The sequence below is a fragment of the Stegostoma tigrinum genome, chromosome 16 (genome assembly GCF_030684315.1).
Source record: "Stegostoma tigrinum isolate sSteTig4 chromosome 16, sSteTig4.hap1, whole genome shotgun sequence".
Classification (NCBI taxonomy): domain Eukaryota; kingdom Metazoa; phylum Chordata; class Chondrichthyes; order Orectolobiformes; family Stegostomatidae; genus Stegostoma; species Stegostoma tigrinum.
In genome coordinates this window covers 6,158,022-6,173,953 of record NC_081369.1, presented here as the reverse complement: position 1 = coordinate 6,173,953, position 15,932 = coordinate 6,158,022, and the positions used below count along the sequence as shown (strand labels likewise).

General features: G+C 43.0%; 1 protein-coding gene and 1 long non-coding RNA gene across 5 annotated transcripts in view; one reads left to right on the top strand and one right to left on the bottom strand.

Moving 5' to 3' along the window:
- vac14 (vac14 homolog (S. cerevisiae)) overlaps positions 1–15,932 on the top strand; it is a 320,684-nt gene that overhangs the window by 288,708 nt on the left and 16,044 nt on the right. The window lies entirely within an intron of this gene.
- LOC125459857 (uncharacterized) overlaps positions 1–15,932 on the bottom strand; it is a 110,607-nt gene that overhangs the window by 93,492 nt on the left and 1,183 nt on the right. The gene's annotated exons all lie outside the window — the stretch shown is intronic.

Sequence of the window (15,932 nt, the reverse complement as noted above, 5' to 3'; positions counted from 1 at the left end):
TGACACTACAGCTGCTCTTAAGAGACCTATGAACGGTTCTCATCAGCTTTCTGCCCACTGTTGTTTCTTGATGACAGCTGGTCTGATTCTCTATCATGATTTTCAGGGCCACTCCTCCTCCTATCCCATTTCACCTATCTTTTCAAAAAGGCAAGTGTTATGGAGTACTTAGATCCCATCATTGGTCACTTTGCAACCTCAACCCCATAATGTCTGAGATATCAAACACATTTCTGTTATTGTTATTAATTCACGAATATGTGGCAAAATGCTTTATCCACTTTGGATATAGTGACCGTAGATTTAACTTTTCTCTACTTTTACCCATATGTCGCCTCAGTCACTCTTAATTTTGATAAGTTCTGTGTCCCTTTCTAAGCTGCTCTTTCTTTAATCTAAAAATGTTACTGATTTGTGTAACCTTAAGTTTATTTTTGGTCATTTTGGACTTACCTCTATTGAATTCCCCTCTGGCATCTCACACCTCTACCCCACCCAACCCCAAAAAGGCCCCTACCAACCTTCTCTCAAATTTATTAGAAAACAAGACAGTGTTCATGAGCAGTCACCATGCTGGGTCATAAAATGAAGTCTTATAATTCCTTTTTTATATAGGGCAGGGATAGAAAGCCAGCGATTGGTTTTAAACCAAAACATCCAGCTTTTGGGTTGCTGCCCAGAAACGAGGAATAAAGTCAAGGCTGGAAAAAGTTCCATATCCACAAATAGATCACACTTCATTGGATTTATGGCCTGATAAAGTCAGAGAGGGATTTTCCAGAGGGTATTTTTTTTTCTTTCTTCAACCTAGATTTTGCTCTCCCCTTGGCAAGTCTTGGAAGATTGTGTGTCTGTAGGAGTGTTGGGTAGGATGTCTCTCTTCCTGATACTCCTGCCTTTACGAATATGGCAGTAACCCAGCTGGTCTTTTGCTGCAGCCATTTCTGTAAGTCCTTGAGTAAAGTTGTGCCACTGACCACTTTGCACAGTGCCTCACACCTGTGGCTGATTCCATACTCTCAGCTCAAGCTTACAGGAAAGCACAGCTATTCTACAACAAATGAGACAGGCTTGAGGGGCTGAATATGTATGTTTGTAAATGGACACAACCTCCTTTTATATACAGAATCCTCAAAAGCATATACAGAATCCTCAAAAATATATACAGTGCCTCAAAAATGCCTCACTTCATTTCCGAAGAGGGTCCTGACCCGAAAAGCCAACTTTCTCTGCTGCCTGGCCTGCTGTGCTCTTCCAGCTCCACACTGTGTTATCTCTGACTCCAGCATCTGTGGCTCTTACTATCTGTCACTTCATCAAGTTGTCTTTAACCAAAACATCTTACTAACAAACTAAGGCTCTTTTACTTACTACAATTCTGTCTGTAATAATGAGCATGAATAACTGCGTGTTTTGCTTTCTCAGTGCACTGAGTTAAGGTTACTTGTTCTTGGACGTTATCTTTAATACTTTAGGAATTTATAATTTTTTTTAAAACTGCTTTTTTCTTGACAAGGCAATGTTTGAATTGTTGCGAAGCCTCGATTTGACATCTCACTCAGACCGCAGTAGACACCACTCTTGTTTTTCAAGAAAGTCGATCCAGAACTGAGTATCTGAGTGGGGAAGTTAAATAAATGGAACTGAAGGAAACTAGTTAGCTCACAGCTGAAGAGAAAAATTGGTAAAAAGACAAATACTCAGCTGCATTTTGTCCTGTCAACACAAAAACTTATCATTATGAAGTAAATACCATGGCGATTCAGCAGCAGGAATGCGCCTCTGTGGTTCAGTGTGACTGGCATTGCCCCACACCCTTCTCTCGCAGTATCAGATTAAATCCATGGCACCACCCACCCTGTCTCACCTTGAAGATTTGACTTTCTAAAGATTGTGGCCTTAATTCATCCAAGAGAAGTTTCCCTCTGAAAGCACCAACTCCATCATGTCCAGAGTAGCACCCCTCCATCCTTGTTATTTCCACTTCACCTTCTCACAATCCCCCAAGGGCTTTGTTTTCCCTTCTCCCCCATGTCTTGCCGCACGCTAATCCCCTGTTTCCTTTCCTAGTCTCTCCTCATTGCTGTTTTATTTCTTTTCTGTGTGCTGTATTCTCAGTTTTTTCTATCTCTCTGTCTCTTTCTCTATCTGTCTCTCTCCCTTTGTTTACTTATGCTCTCACTCTCTGCCAAATGTTTCTCCTCCAATTTTGACCTATTTTCTCCACTTCTTTGCACCTGTCTTTGATCCCTGTGGCGCGATTAGTTTTGACACTGCTATTGCTCTGCACAAAATTTTTTTCTGCCCGTGTTTTTCTCTTTCCCTGCTGTTAGATTTAGCCGCTGTTCTTTACCATTCCGGATCCAACTTATGCTGAGTATTAACGGGCACCGTTAGAAAGAGAAACAGTTACAAAGTCTCAGGGCTGTCACCAGAGCTAGGAGCAGGTAGAGATGTAATGTAGTTTTGAAGTAAGGGGAAGGAGGACAAAAGGAAAGGCCTGTGGCCAGGTGGAGGGTGGAAGAGATTAAATATCACAAGGTGCATGGTGCAAAAGCCATGTATATTCTGTCGTTTATCTGCAGTTTTTCACATACAATTTATATCCATTACCGTCTATGTTGAACGCCCCTATTGTGAGGCTGGGTGATGGCTGTGAGCTGCTTACTCATTTGGAGAGGGCACTGTCATGATATTGTCCCATCAGGTGTGTGGTTTCTGAGCTAGTCTATGATCAATAGAAACAGGGAATCGAGGGTTATGGGGGAAAAGGCCGGAAAGTGGTGTTAGGGATCGTCAGATCAGCCATGATCTCGTTGAATGGTGGAGCATGTTTGATGGGCTGAATGACCTACTTATTCTATATCTTATCCTCTTAATCAACCTCAAGTGACTTCATTCTCTGTTCACCCCCCCTGCCTACTAATGTTCCTACTCCAGTTCAATCTGGTAGACCAGGGTCACACTGGGCAGCGTGTCACTATGACACAATAGGGGCTGCTCTCACTTCTGAATCAGACGGTTGCTGTTTGTGGGAGCTTGCTGTGCTCTGATAGACCATTGTGTTTCTTCAGCATATAACACTGCCTCACTTACGAAAAGTACTTCCATGGCTTTGAAACATTTTGCAACGACTTGACCCCATGAATGTTGCGATAAAAATCCAAATGTCTGTTTTCTTGATCAACTAGATCACTTCAGAGTTTACTTTCCGAACAGTTCAATGTGCATTTGTACACCAACTTCAGCCAGTTCTTCTCCCCCTTTCTCGTAGCACTTCAGAAACTGATACCATGCACATCCAGGACTGATGTGCTTGAGCGTCCTGTAGGAGTACCGGGCAGGAGAGGTGAGCATCCAAATCTGGCAGGGTAACTTGGATTGCTGTTAAAATCTGACCATGTGCAACTACGGAACTGGTGACAGATTATTCACGTCACTGAGCATGTCCAGACAAAGAACATTTATAGATCCTAAATGATCGGATTTTAGCAGTCCCATGTCATTGCCAGATTTAGACACGTCGCCAGCAACTCAGGGCCATTACAGACTGCAACAGATCAGTTGTGTGAATGTTCTAGTCCTGGGGCTTGGCTAATGTTGTACCTCCCAAAACAGAAGTGATTCCAACTTCAAACTTTGCCCAGTTTTGGGGAGGTAGGGAGTGTCGTCATGGTCCAAACAGTTGATAAAATGAGGAGCATCTGGAGTAAATCAAATGTGATTTGCATTGGCTGTCTTCCCTTCTTTATCCTGTCCCCCTCACCCCTTCAGCACTGCCCTACCCTACTCTCTTTTGAAGGATTGAGTCCTGCTGGGTATGGTTTCGCAGTGATTCACTACTTTGCAGTATCTCACCAATGTACATTATATCTTCAGACTTCAAGTCTAGGTCGTTTTGCTAGCTGGATTTTGAACAATAGTGTACCTCACAGGTAAGTTTGTGTTCTCAATATAGACATAGAGACACATCTGTCCATAATGCCTCTGGATGGCAACTGATTGTGCTCATGGGAGTTTCTTAGACAGATGCACACAACTGTCCCAGAGATGCTGAGGGTCTGTTGGAGCGTTCCGACTTTCTCTTCTTGTAATTGGGTTCAGCGCAGACTTTCCGGAGCTCTTAGGTTTTGGTCCACACTGCAGCATTTTAGTACTCTGACTTGAATTGGAGATAATGGCTGCCAATGATGTGAGAAAAGATATTGCAAAGTGAGATGGTTGTAGAGGAGAATTGGAACTCCAGAATGGAGAGGAGCTGAGGACTGCAGAGGAGGGAGAAGGAGGTCTGAAAACTTATCATCACTGTATCATCGAGTTGTACAACATGGAACCAGGCACTTCTGTCCAGCCAGCCCATGCCAACTATGTTCCCAAAGTAAACTGGTCCCACCTGCCTGCACTTGGCCCGTATTCCTCCTCCCCCCGCACCCCAAACCTTTCCAAATGTCTTTTAAACATTGCAAAGTATCTGCATCCATCATGTCCTCTGGAGATTCATTTCGTACTTGAACCACTCTGTGTTGCCCTTATGTCATTTTCAAATCTTTCTCTTGCCTTAAAAGTGCCCCCTAGTTTTGAACTCCTCCCACCCTAGGGAAAAGACCCTTGTCAATTACCTTATCTATGCCCCTCATGATCTTATAAGTCTCAATAAGTTCCTCAACCTTCTATGCTTCATTGAAAATAGTCCCAGTCTATTTTTATCTCTCAAACTGTCCATTCCTGGCACCATCCTGGTAAATCAGTTTTGGATCTTCATCTAACATGTCTAAGACCTGACCAGTAGGGATTTCTGATGCAAATCTGCCTCTAAATAAAGCTGACAGTTCAAGTTCTCCTGACCCATTCAAAATACTTTATCCCCTCAGCACCAGATGCACCTTCCAGTTATGTTTCCATTGTAGAGTATCCGTAGAATCCCTCCAGCTTGGAAGCAGTCTATTTGGCCCATCGAGTCTGATTGACTGACTCTGAGTACCCAACCCCCTACCCTATTCCTGTAACCCTTCGTTTTCCGTGACTGAACTACCTAGCCTGCAAATCTCTGAACACTCTGGGCAATTTAGCATGGCCAATCAACCTAACCTGCACATCTTTGGACTGTGGGAGGAAACCAGAGCACCCGGAGAAAACCCACACAGACACTGGGACGATGTGCCAACTCCACACAGACAGTCACTGGAGGATGAAATCAAACCTGGGTCCCTGTTGCTGTGAGGCAGCAGTGCTAACCATTTTGTTTGAGGCCACAAGAACATGAACTGCTTTACCCAAGCTCTATATCAACCCTTTCAGTGTGATGCTGCAGTCACAAAATACATTCTCAAATCATTTACAGCAATGACCATGAGTCCTACTCTCTTATTTACATCATCCAACCCTTCAAAATATTCTTCTATACTGTTCTCACTTGTTCAAGCTTCCCCTTCGATACATCCGTATCATTTAACTCAGCCACTCCAGGTGGTAGCATGTAGTGAATTCCAAATTCTCACTGCTCTTGAGACTCACCCTGTCTCATTTTCACACTCATTCCCCAGTCACTGTCCCCAATCTGGCCCTGTGTATTTGGAGACAAATCTGTGGTTACTAATGACAGGTGTGATTAGAAAGGGACTGGCAGAATAGCCAATGTAAATATGAACCCATTCTCCTCCCTAAATAACAAAGTGTGAAGCTGGATGTACACAGCATGTCAGGAGCACAAAAGCTGACGTTTCGGACCTAGACCCTTCATCAGAGAGGGGGATGGGTAGAGAGTTCTGGAATAAATAGGGAGAGAGGGGGAGGTGGACTGAAGATGGAGAGAAAAGAAGATTGATGGTGAGGAGGTAGGGAGGGGATAGGTCAGTCCAGGGAAGACGGACAGGCCAAGGAGGCAGGATGAGGTTAGTAGGTAGGAAATAGAGGTGCGGCTTGAGGTGAGAGGAAGAACAGGTTAGGGAAGCGGGGACAGGCTGGGCTGGTTCTGGGATGCAGTGGGGGGAGGGGAGATTTTGAAGCTTGTGAAGTCCACATTGATACCATTGGGCTGCAGGGTTCCCAAGCGGAATATGAGTTGCTGTTCCTGCAACCTTCTGGTGGCATCATTGTGGCACTGCAGGAGGCCCAAGATGGCTATGTCCTCCCAAAACCAGCCTAGCCTGTCCCCGCCTCCCTAACCTGTTCTTCCTCTCACCTAACCCTTCCTCCCACCTCAAGCTGCACCTCCATTTCCTATACTCTCCTCTCCACCTATCTTCTTTTCCCTCCATCTTCGGTTCGCTGAACCCTCTCCCCATGCCCCTCTCTGATGAAGGGTCTAGACCTGAAACGTCAGCTTTTGTGCTCCTGAGATGCTGCTTGGCCTGCTGTGTTCATCCAGCCTCACATTTTATTATCTTGGAATTCTCCAGCATCTGCAGTTACCGTTATTTCTGATACCATTCTCCTCCCTGTCTGGTTTGACTGCTGTGTGCATTGTTAAGTGAAGCATTGTCAACATAAGACAGTATCTTGCTCACAGTAGTGTTCCCTGTGCTGTAACACTCGAACTGCTGGAAGGCTGCCTTCCAGTTGACAAATCAGTTGGGCTAGTAGAGATGCCCATCATTATATGGGGGCCTCCCTATCACCTGTTTTTCAATCCCCCAATACGTTTAAATCCAAAAGCATGTTTGCACAGTGCTAGCATAATGTCAGGTTCGAGGATTGAGCAGAATGCACACACAGGCTATAAGCTGCTTTTAAAATAACATTCTATGCCTCTCGGGTCACTGATTTTAGCCTTGGGTCAGTCCTCTTCTCAAACCTGTCATGAGGTGAAGAGAAAGGTCAGATGTTTTACAGTGTTAACATCGTCCAGTTTGTTTCCTGTGTAGGTTTTCAGTTATTTAAGCTGTATCTTTTTGATGTGGATTAGGTACATGAACCATTGGCACCATTTTCCCTGTTTTTGCTTGAAGTGTGCTACTAATGTCAATTTGAATGATTGAATTATGGAGTAATAGAATCGTAGAGTCATTCAGCACAGAAACAGACCCTTCAGCCCAACTCGTTCCTGCTGACCAGGTTTTCTAAACTGAACTAACCCCATTTGCCTGCATTTGGCTCATATCCCTCTAAACCTCTCCTATTCATTAACCTGTCCAAATGTCTTTTAAATGTTATAACTGTACTCATCTCTGCCAGTTTTTCTTTCACGCACCAGCCTCCGTGTGAAAGATGTTGTCCCTCAGGTCCCTTTTAAATCTTGCCCCTCCTGCCTGAAACCTCTGCCCTCTAGATTTGGACTTCCCCACCATGGGGAAAAGAACTTGTTTATTCACCTTATCCATGCCCTCATGATTTGATAAACCTCTATAAGATCACCCCTCGGCCTCTGGCAGTCCAGGGAGAGAAAAGTCCCAGCCTGCCCAGCCTTTCCTTATAACTCAGAATCACAGATATAGCATGGAACGGTTAATCAAATTCAACAAATAAGTCCACCAACAAAAGGTATACGCTGCTCCATGAAGGTTCCAAGATTCGGAGATCTTAGAATCATACATTCCCTACAGTGTGGAAACGGGTCCTTCAGCCCAACAAGTCCACACCAACCCTTGAAGCATCCCACCCAGATCCATTCTCCTATAACCCACCTAATCTACACGTCCCTGAACACAATGGGGAAATTTAGCATGGCCAGCCCACCTAGCCTGCACATATTTGGACTATGGGAGGAAACTGAAGCACCTGGAGGAAACCCACGCAGACATGGGGAGAATGTGCAAACTCTACATAGACAGTGGCCCAAGGGTGGAATCGAACCCAGGTCCCTGGCGCTGTGAGGCAGCAGTGCTAACCACTGAGCCACCCCTTTTGTATCTATCGCGCCTACTATGTGTGCACAGCCACATCAAGTTAGAGGCATTTGTTAGAGTGGCACAGGGTGGTAACCTGCCTCACTCTCATCTTATGGCTCACTGCCTCCGCACAATATGGATCACCCAAGTAACAAAAACAATGTCCCTCTATGCTCCTATCTTATCTATGACTTGACTCTTGCACAACATGAAGTGGTCCAAGTGGTTGAGTAAGGGTTGCTGCAACTAGTTTTAGATGAGTTCCCCTTAGCCTCACTGGTGCAAAGACAATACAAGAGCTACCTATTTTGAACATTTGTCTGTTCATGTACTGTTTCGATGTTGCCAGCTTATCTGTGGTAATCAATATGGAGGTGATGGTGTTGGACTGGGTGAACAAAGTCAGATGTCACATGACACCAGGTTTATTTGAAATCACAAGCTTTCAGAGCAACACTTCTTCATCAGGTGAAATGTCAGTGCTCCAAAAGATTGTGATTTCAAATAAACCTCTTGGACTATAACCTGGTGTCATGTGACTTCTGACTATGTTCATTGAACTCATGAACTCACAGTTGATTCAGTTTCAATAACACCATGTACACCAAATTGGATGCTGTTGCTAAGGGATCCCCTGTAGAACCAGGTCTTGCTAACCACCTCATTAGTTACCACAAGAAGCACATCTTTGGAATATCCACTAACCTTCTATCCTTGCAAACTTCCAATACATAGATGACTTGTTTGCAATATTCAAATCTGTGGTTGATCAAGGAATTGTTGTACACGGCTGAATAAGCTCAATAAATTGGACTCAAAATGTTAACGCTGTTCTCCCCCAGCATACTTTGTCAGAACTGCTGAGTTTCTCTGATACTTCCTGTTTTTATTATTAATAAACTGCATCCTGCACTCAAATCTACCATTGAGCAGGGGTGATCAGGTGTGCTGCCTTTCCTCAATGTATTAGTTGAGACATCTGCCACTGGGTTTTCTAGTACTATGCCACAAAAGCCTACATTCACTGGTCAAAAGTGCATTGGGGTTGCTACTCATTACAAGATCAATCTCATTAGTAACTTTGTGAATAGGGCCATAGTCATCTGCTCACTGTGTGAGCTTAATACTGAAATAGGGTGTACCAAAACTATCTTGTGTGATATTGGATACCCTGATCAAATCATCATTTGCTGTGTACTGCACAAAATTATGAAAGGACTTATGGCCACCACTTTTTGCATGATTGGTACCCAGTCTGCTTCATGTGACCCTAGAAGGCGAAGGTGCCTTGAACATTCAAATAATAAATGAAGCTAGTTATCTTATGCTGCTACTTTGCAGTAAACAGGAGTGATTTTCTCCACTAGCTGGATGCTGCCCTGAATCCAAAGGGATATTACCACACAGGTAAGTAATGTGATCTGAGTTTCATTACCATTGTAATGCAAGATGTGTAGGTCATATGAATCAACATGTTCCCCTGACCATTGCAGCAGGCAATGTGCTGAAATGTCTCAGAACACATGTCTGACGTTCGTGATTCTGTTATTGGGCAGCATTTATTAAATAAACCAGACTGCTAAGAATGATACCAGAAACAATGAGATTATCATTCAAGCTGTTGGTTTCACCTGTTTCGCATGCTGGAAGCTGCATTCATTAACAAAGATGACCCTATTTTGTGTAAACAAAAGAAATTTGAATGTTGCTTTTACCACTGGAGAATAAAGAGATCATGGAGAGGACCAATCTCTACTGCATTCCTTTGGCAACACCAATCGATCAGAATCTCCCTGCCTGGTCTGAGAACTAAGATTGACAATTAACTGTTCCTGCTGCAGCTGCTTACCAATGATAGCCTAACCAGTCATTGTCCTTTTCTCATGCTGCATAAATTGGTGCTTTTTTTTCAAATCATATTTCTTGCATCCCAGTCCTGATGAGCTCAAGATTTAAAAACTGTGTTTCATTTTAGCAACATTTAAGTTCTATACTACCACGTAATCAGTTATTTAATGCATTGGCCCTGGCGGGATGCAGTGCAGATCGAACTGGATTATAGGAAGATGAAAAGGGTTGAATTATGAGAGTGGATACTTTAGGCTTGTCTTCTCTCAGGTGCAGCAAATTAAATTTAATCTAATCGAGGTGTCCGAAGATAACTGAAGGATTTGATAAAGGTAGATGGAATGGAACAGTTTTGTCTGAGAATAACGCCCCCTAACTGAAATTCAACTTGGGTTATTCAGTGCATCACACAGTATATAATGGTAATTGATGTTGGTTGGCTCGCCGAGCTGGTTTGCTGTTCTGCAGATGTTTCGTTACCGTGCTGGGTAACATCTTCAGTGCTGCCTCTGATGGAGCGTGGGTGTGTTTTCCCGCCTGGTTTTTAATCTCCGGGGTCTGTTGTGATGGATTGCCTCACTTCTGGGTTTCCTCTGTAGTGAAATGTATATGGGGTCGAGTTCAATGTGTTTATTAATAGCCTGCTTCGTGGAGTGCCATGCTTCCAGGAATTCTCATGCTTGTCTCTGCCTAGCCTGTCCCAGGATCTTGGTGTTGTCCTCATCAAAGTCATTATTCTCCTTGTCCGTGTGGATTGCGATGAGTGAGAATTGGTCATGTCTCAATCCATCACAACACACTCCAGGGTTTAAAAGCCAGGTGGGAAAACACACCAATGCTTCATCGGAGGCTGCACTGAGGATGTTACCCAGCACGGTAACGAAACGTCTGCGGAACAACAAACCAGCTCGGCGAGCCAACCAACCTCAACACCCACAACCCGAGCTACAGATCTGCTCCGAAACCTTAGATATAGTGGTAAGCTAGAGTTCTGTATCTGAAATGTTATTGACTCTTGTACTCCATTGAACATTTTAAAACTGAGATTTAATAAATTTTTGTTAAGGATATGACGGTCTATGGAACCAAGATAGATGGTTGGAGTTAGTACAGAACAGGCACAGTCTCATTGAATGGCTGGCTCCTGTTCTTGTCAGCATTAAATAAATAATTCCTAAATCACTTTTCAGTGTTGTAGTGATGTGCCACCTCTGAGCTTTTGGAATGCATTCAGCATGGGTTGCAAAGGCATTTCATTTTTAGTGAATGTTGCCACAGTTTATAATTACAATTTACATTGAGAATAAACAATGACTGGGATTTACTAATGAGTCTGTGAAGCACTTCATATTTATACTCCCATTATCTTCTCAACACAATATTTCTTGCTTATTCAGATATATTTTACCCCTCACCTTAATTTTGTCCCTTTGCTTGTTGCCACTGTGGCTGCTGTCTCATGACAAAAAGAGAGACTTCCATTGACTCTGAGCTTTGTGCAGTCTTGTGTGAAAGATTAATTACATATACCCTAAACACTCGTTATCCAGTGCGGTATAATTTGGGTTCTCATTATTACAGTCATCTTTTTAATTGCTAAGGTGCCGTGTGGAACATTTAACGTCTACAGTGCGGTACCTCACCAAAGTTGAAATGTGGTGGAGGGCAGGATGGAGTTATCAATAAATGGAGTAGGATTCTGTGCCTTATTGGATAGTGAAGGAAGTGAAAAGTCTGACAACTGAAAGTGATGTCAAATGCCAGCAGTAGCTATTGAAGTAAATAAACCAACAGTGCAAGAAGTCATCCTGAGGAATTCCAGATTGTGTAAATGTACAGTGCTAGATTATAGTTAATGAAAAATATGTAATAATTGTATGCTAGCTGAAACCAGCAGAATATTTGTGGTCAATTTTGTATCTTTATTGCAACAGTATTTCTTTAAGTATAGGATTTCTAATTGTTCTTTCACCAAAGACTTAAGCAGAATCAAATTTTTTTCTCTGTTTGGAAAGATACATATATTTATCTATATGTAAAAATAGAGCTAGGAATATAAACACATTCTGTCTAGATGCTGACCTTGCGACTTGTTTAGAATCATAGAACATGACAGTCTAATCGGGAATTGTTTTTGCCGGAGTTAAGAGGCAGGTTTACATCTGGTGTATTCAACGTTTGTGAATACCCACTGCACCAACCATTGACAGCCCCACACAGGTTATAATGCTGCACGCTGTACATGCATCACGTGCTTCCATGTCTGCCAATCACTGCCCACCAAATGAACCCAGCAACAGATACAATTCTTTCCACTGACCGATCAAAGATGTCCAGTCAGGATAAACTGAGCATTGTTATATGGAACCTATGTTTGAACATGGGAAGACTGAGAAAATGCCTGAGCAGGTGCTCACAAATTAATGGTTAAGCTGGAAAAAGCAACAAACTAACAGAGTATTGACATTTACAGCGAAAGGGATAAGACTTGATTGTGAATTGTGAGAAAGCCTGAAGTTCGAAGCTGGATTATTGTTTATAGTCCTAGACTCCATGCAGTAAGGAGGATCTTGATGGCACCGCATGGATGCTGGCAGGAGGAAACTCCTTTATAAAGACACATTTGAATAACTGGGCCTTACTTTGTTGGAACAGTGAGGGGAAAGGGGATTTTTGTCTGATTATGTAGGTTTTATATCAGATTTTACGAACAGCTGGGACAGGCACATCAAGGAGAAGAGAAGTTTGAGAACAAGGTGGGGGCACGAGGGATTAGTTTTGTGCTCTCTCCATTTACAACACGGTCTTAACAAAAAACAAAGAGAAATGTGCTTGGGAGAATAGGTTGGCTGAACAAAAGTTTTTTTTACTGAGATAGTAGGAACTGCCAATGCTGGAGAATCTGAGATAACACTGTGTAGAGCTGGATGAGCACAGCAGGCCAAGCAGCATCAGAGGAGCAGGAAAGTTGACATTTCGGGTCGAGACCCTTCTTCAGAAATGGGGGAGGGGAAGGGGATTCTGAAATAAATAGGGGGAGAGGGGGAGGCGGATAGAAGATGAATAAAGGTGAAGATGGGGTGAGAGGAGACAGACAGGTCAAAGAGGCAGGGATGGAGCCAGTGAAGATGAATATAGATAGGGAGTTAGGGGATGGGTCAGTCCAGGGAGGACGGACAGGTCAAGGAGGCGGGATAAGGTTAGTGGGTAGGAGATGGGGGTGGGGCTTGAGGTGGAAGGAAGGGATAGGTGAGAGGAAGAGCAAGTTAGGGAGGTGGGGACGAGCTGGGCTGGTTTTGGGATGCACTAGGGGGGAGGGGAGATTTTGAAGCTTATGAAGCCCACAAAAATCCCGCCCCCCCCCCCCCCCCCCCGACCATATCCCAAAACCAGCCTGAAACATCAACTTTCCTGTGCCTCTGATGCTGCTTGGCCTGCTGTGTTCATCCAGCTTCACACCATGTTATCTCAAGTTTTGTTACTGTTCAGACTTTGAATTGAACAGTCTGCTGTTTTTCTGTATTTTGCCCCAATAAGTGCTTTGGGTCAGTGATGAGGCTTCAATATTAACATGACCGTGATCATAATTAAAAGTTTTGGAACTCAGGATGACAGAATTGACCCCAGCTCCATCCATTAAATGCACTCAGTAGACGAATCTTATTCAACTAAAGTTTTCAGCAGGGAGAGGTTTTCTCATCGCCCTGTTTGGAGAGATGATTGCACACCTCTGAAGCACATGGGAATCTGGGTCTTTGGTCTCAGAGGGAGGAACACTATCATGGCACCAGAAGAATCCTAGATATACAGCAAATATAATGGCTTGACCGGTTGCAGCAAGTTTGGTCACGACCAATGTGTGATATTTATACGGAATCTGTTTAATTGTTTAACTGACTCCAAGTGGAAACTCTAGGGAAAAAGAACTGGTTCTATTTTGGACTTCCTTAACTGCTTTTCCAAGCAATATCCAAGATGCTGACAAGTCTCCAATTTCTTGCGGAAATGGCAATGAAAAGACTAGAAATTGATGGTTCTTCGGCTATTTTAAGGAATAGAAAGGACTGATGACCTCAGAATGTACCAAGACACTGAAATGCGTCTGAAGTGTTGTAATTTATGCACTGTGTTGAAATAATGACAAGCTAATTTATGTTAGTATTGATGACTCAGGAATAGCTGCTGCCTAGTCTTCATTTGGGATAGTTTCCTTGCCCTTGAGCAGGCACATAGAGCCTAGATTTAATATTTTGTCGATTTAAGATATTATGTTTAACAGTGTAATATTCCCTCACAACTCCCCTGGAATGTCCATCAAAATTAAATCCTCAAATTTCCAGAGCAGGAAACCTACAACCTTCTCCTCAAGAGTTGCAAGTGCTGCCCACTAAGCTCAAGCGATTGCAGCTACACGAATTGAATCAGAAAGCAACGGGCAGTCCACAGTGATGCAAGCAATGAGAACGTTAAACCTGCAAACAGCAGTGCTTTCCTTGGTGGCCCTGATGAGAGGCCCTGCATTTTTGATGTTTTCAAGTGATGATTATATGAAGTGTAATGTAGTTCAGGTAAAAACCTAGCGATATTACCGCCTTTGAGGTTCTGCTTTGTAATTTAGAATGAAGTTCCTCATGATCGCTATTCAGAATCTCTTTACTTCTTTTGCCCTGTGTCATTTGTACCAACAGCTGGATCTTCCCCTTCTTACCGCCAGTTCCTTTCCAGACCGAGCAACCTCTTAAATCCAGACGGGTAATCTGTAATGAAGCTGTAGTGATAGCTGCACGCTTACAAAATTGTGCTAGGATTTACCAGAGTCAACATGAATTGACAAAATAGAAATGTTGTTTAACAAGTCTGTTGCAGTTTTTGAAGATCTAACTAGCAGATTAGAAAAGGGGCATTGAGTGCAGCACTTGGGCAGTGCTGCACAGTCAGAAGTGCTATCTTCTAGATGAGCTGTTAACCCAGACACCATAGAAGAATCCATGGAAGAAGAATAGGAAGTTCTCCTAGTACTTTCAAGATCAAAAGCTCTTCATAGGCTGGAAACATAAATACATAATCTGGTTCTACCTTCACAAAGTAGAACCCAACTAACGCAAAGATTAAGTGCAACAATTGTTCATTCCTGCCTGGCACAAAAATATAACAGGAAAGGTGGCCTGACCAGGGCTAACATGAGTAATTAGGAACACTATCAGATTCAAGGAAGGGGCCTACAAATTGGCCACAACTGACCTGACGATTGGGGCAGCTTAGATTTCAACAAAGGGATTAATTAAGAGTGGAGAAATGATTTTGGGTGCAAGACTAAACTTGTAGGGAGCACACAGACGAATTGTAGAAGCTTCTGTACGTATGTAAAGACAAAAAGATTTGTGAAGACAAGTGTAGGTCCCTCAATCAGAAACAGGTTGACTTATAAAGGAGAACAATTAGCTGGCATTCATACTTTTAGTACTGCCTGCACAGTGGAGGACACAAGAAAAGTCTCAAAAATGTTTGGGAACACAGAGGAATGGAAGGAAATCTGTATTAGTAAGGAAATTGTATTTGGAAAAGTAATGGGATTAAAGGCCGATAAATCCCAGAGTATGTGAAGCAGTGGTCCAAGAAATAGTGAATGCATTGGAGGCTATGTAGATTCTATAGAGTTTAACAGTTCCAAAGGTTTGGAAGCTAACTAATGTAACCTCACTATTTTCCTTTCTTTAAAAAAAAGGGAGGTAGAGAGACAACAAGAAATTATAGACCAGTTGGCTTGACATTCAGTAGTAGGGAAAATGCTGAAATCCATTATAAAAGATTTAATACTAAGGTACTTGGCAAACAATGACAGTATTGGGCAGAGTCAGCATGGACTTACAAAAGGGAAATCTTGCTTGAAAAATCTACTGGAATTGTCTGAGGATGTAAACCAGTGGAGTTGTTGGGGGAACCAGTTGATGTGGTTTACATGAATGTTCAGAAGGCTTTCAGTAAAGTCCCATTAGAGATTAGCATTAAAGTGTATGGAATTGGATTAATGTCCTGATTTGGATATAGAGTACTGGTTGGCAGATGGGGAAAAAGAAAGAATAGACATAAATGGGTTTGTTTTCTAAGTGGCAGCCAGTGATAAGTGGGGTGCTGCAGGGATCAGTGCTTGGACCCCAGCTATTCTCAATAGATTTTTTAAAAAATTCATTCACAGAATGAGGGCATTGCTGATGAGGCAGCATTCGTTTCTCATCCCTAATTGCCCACAGCGCAGTT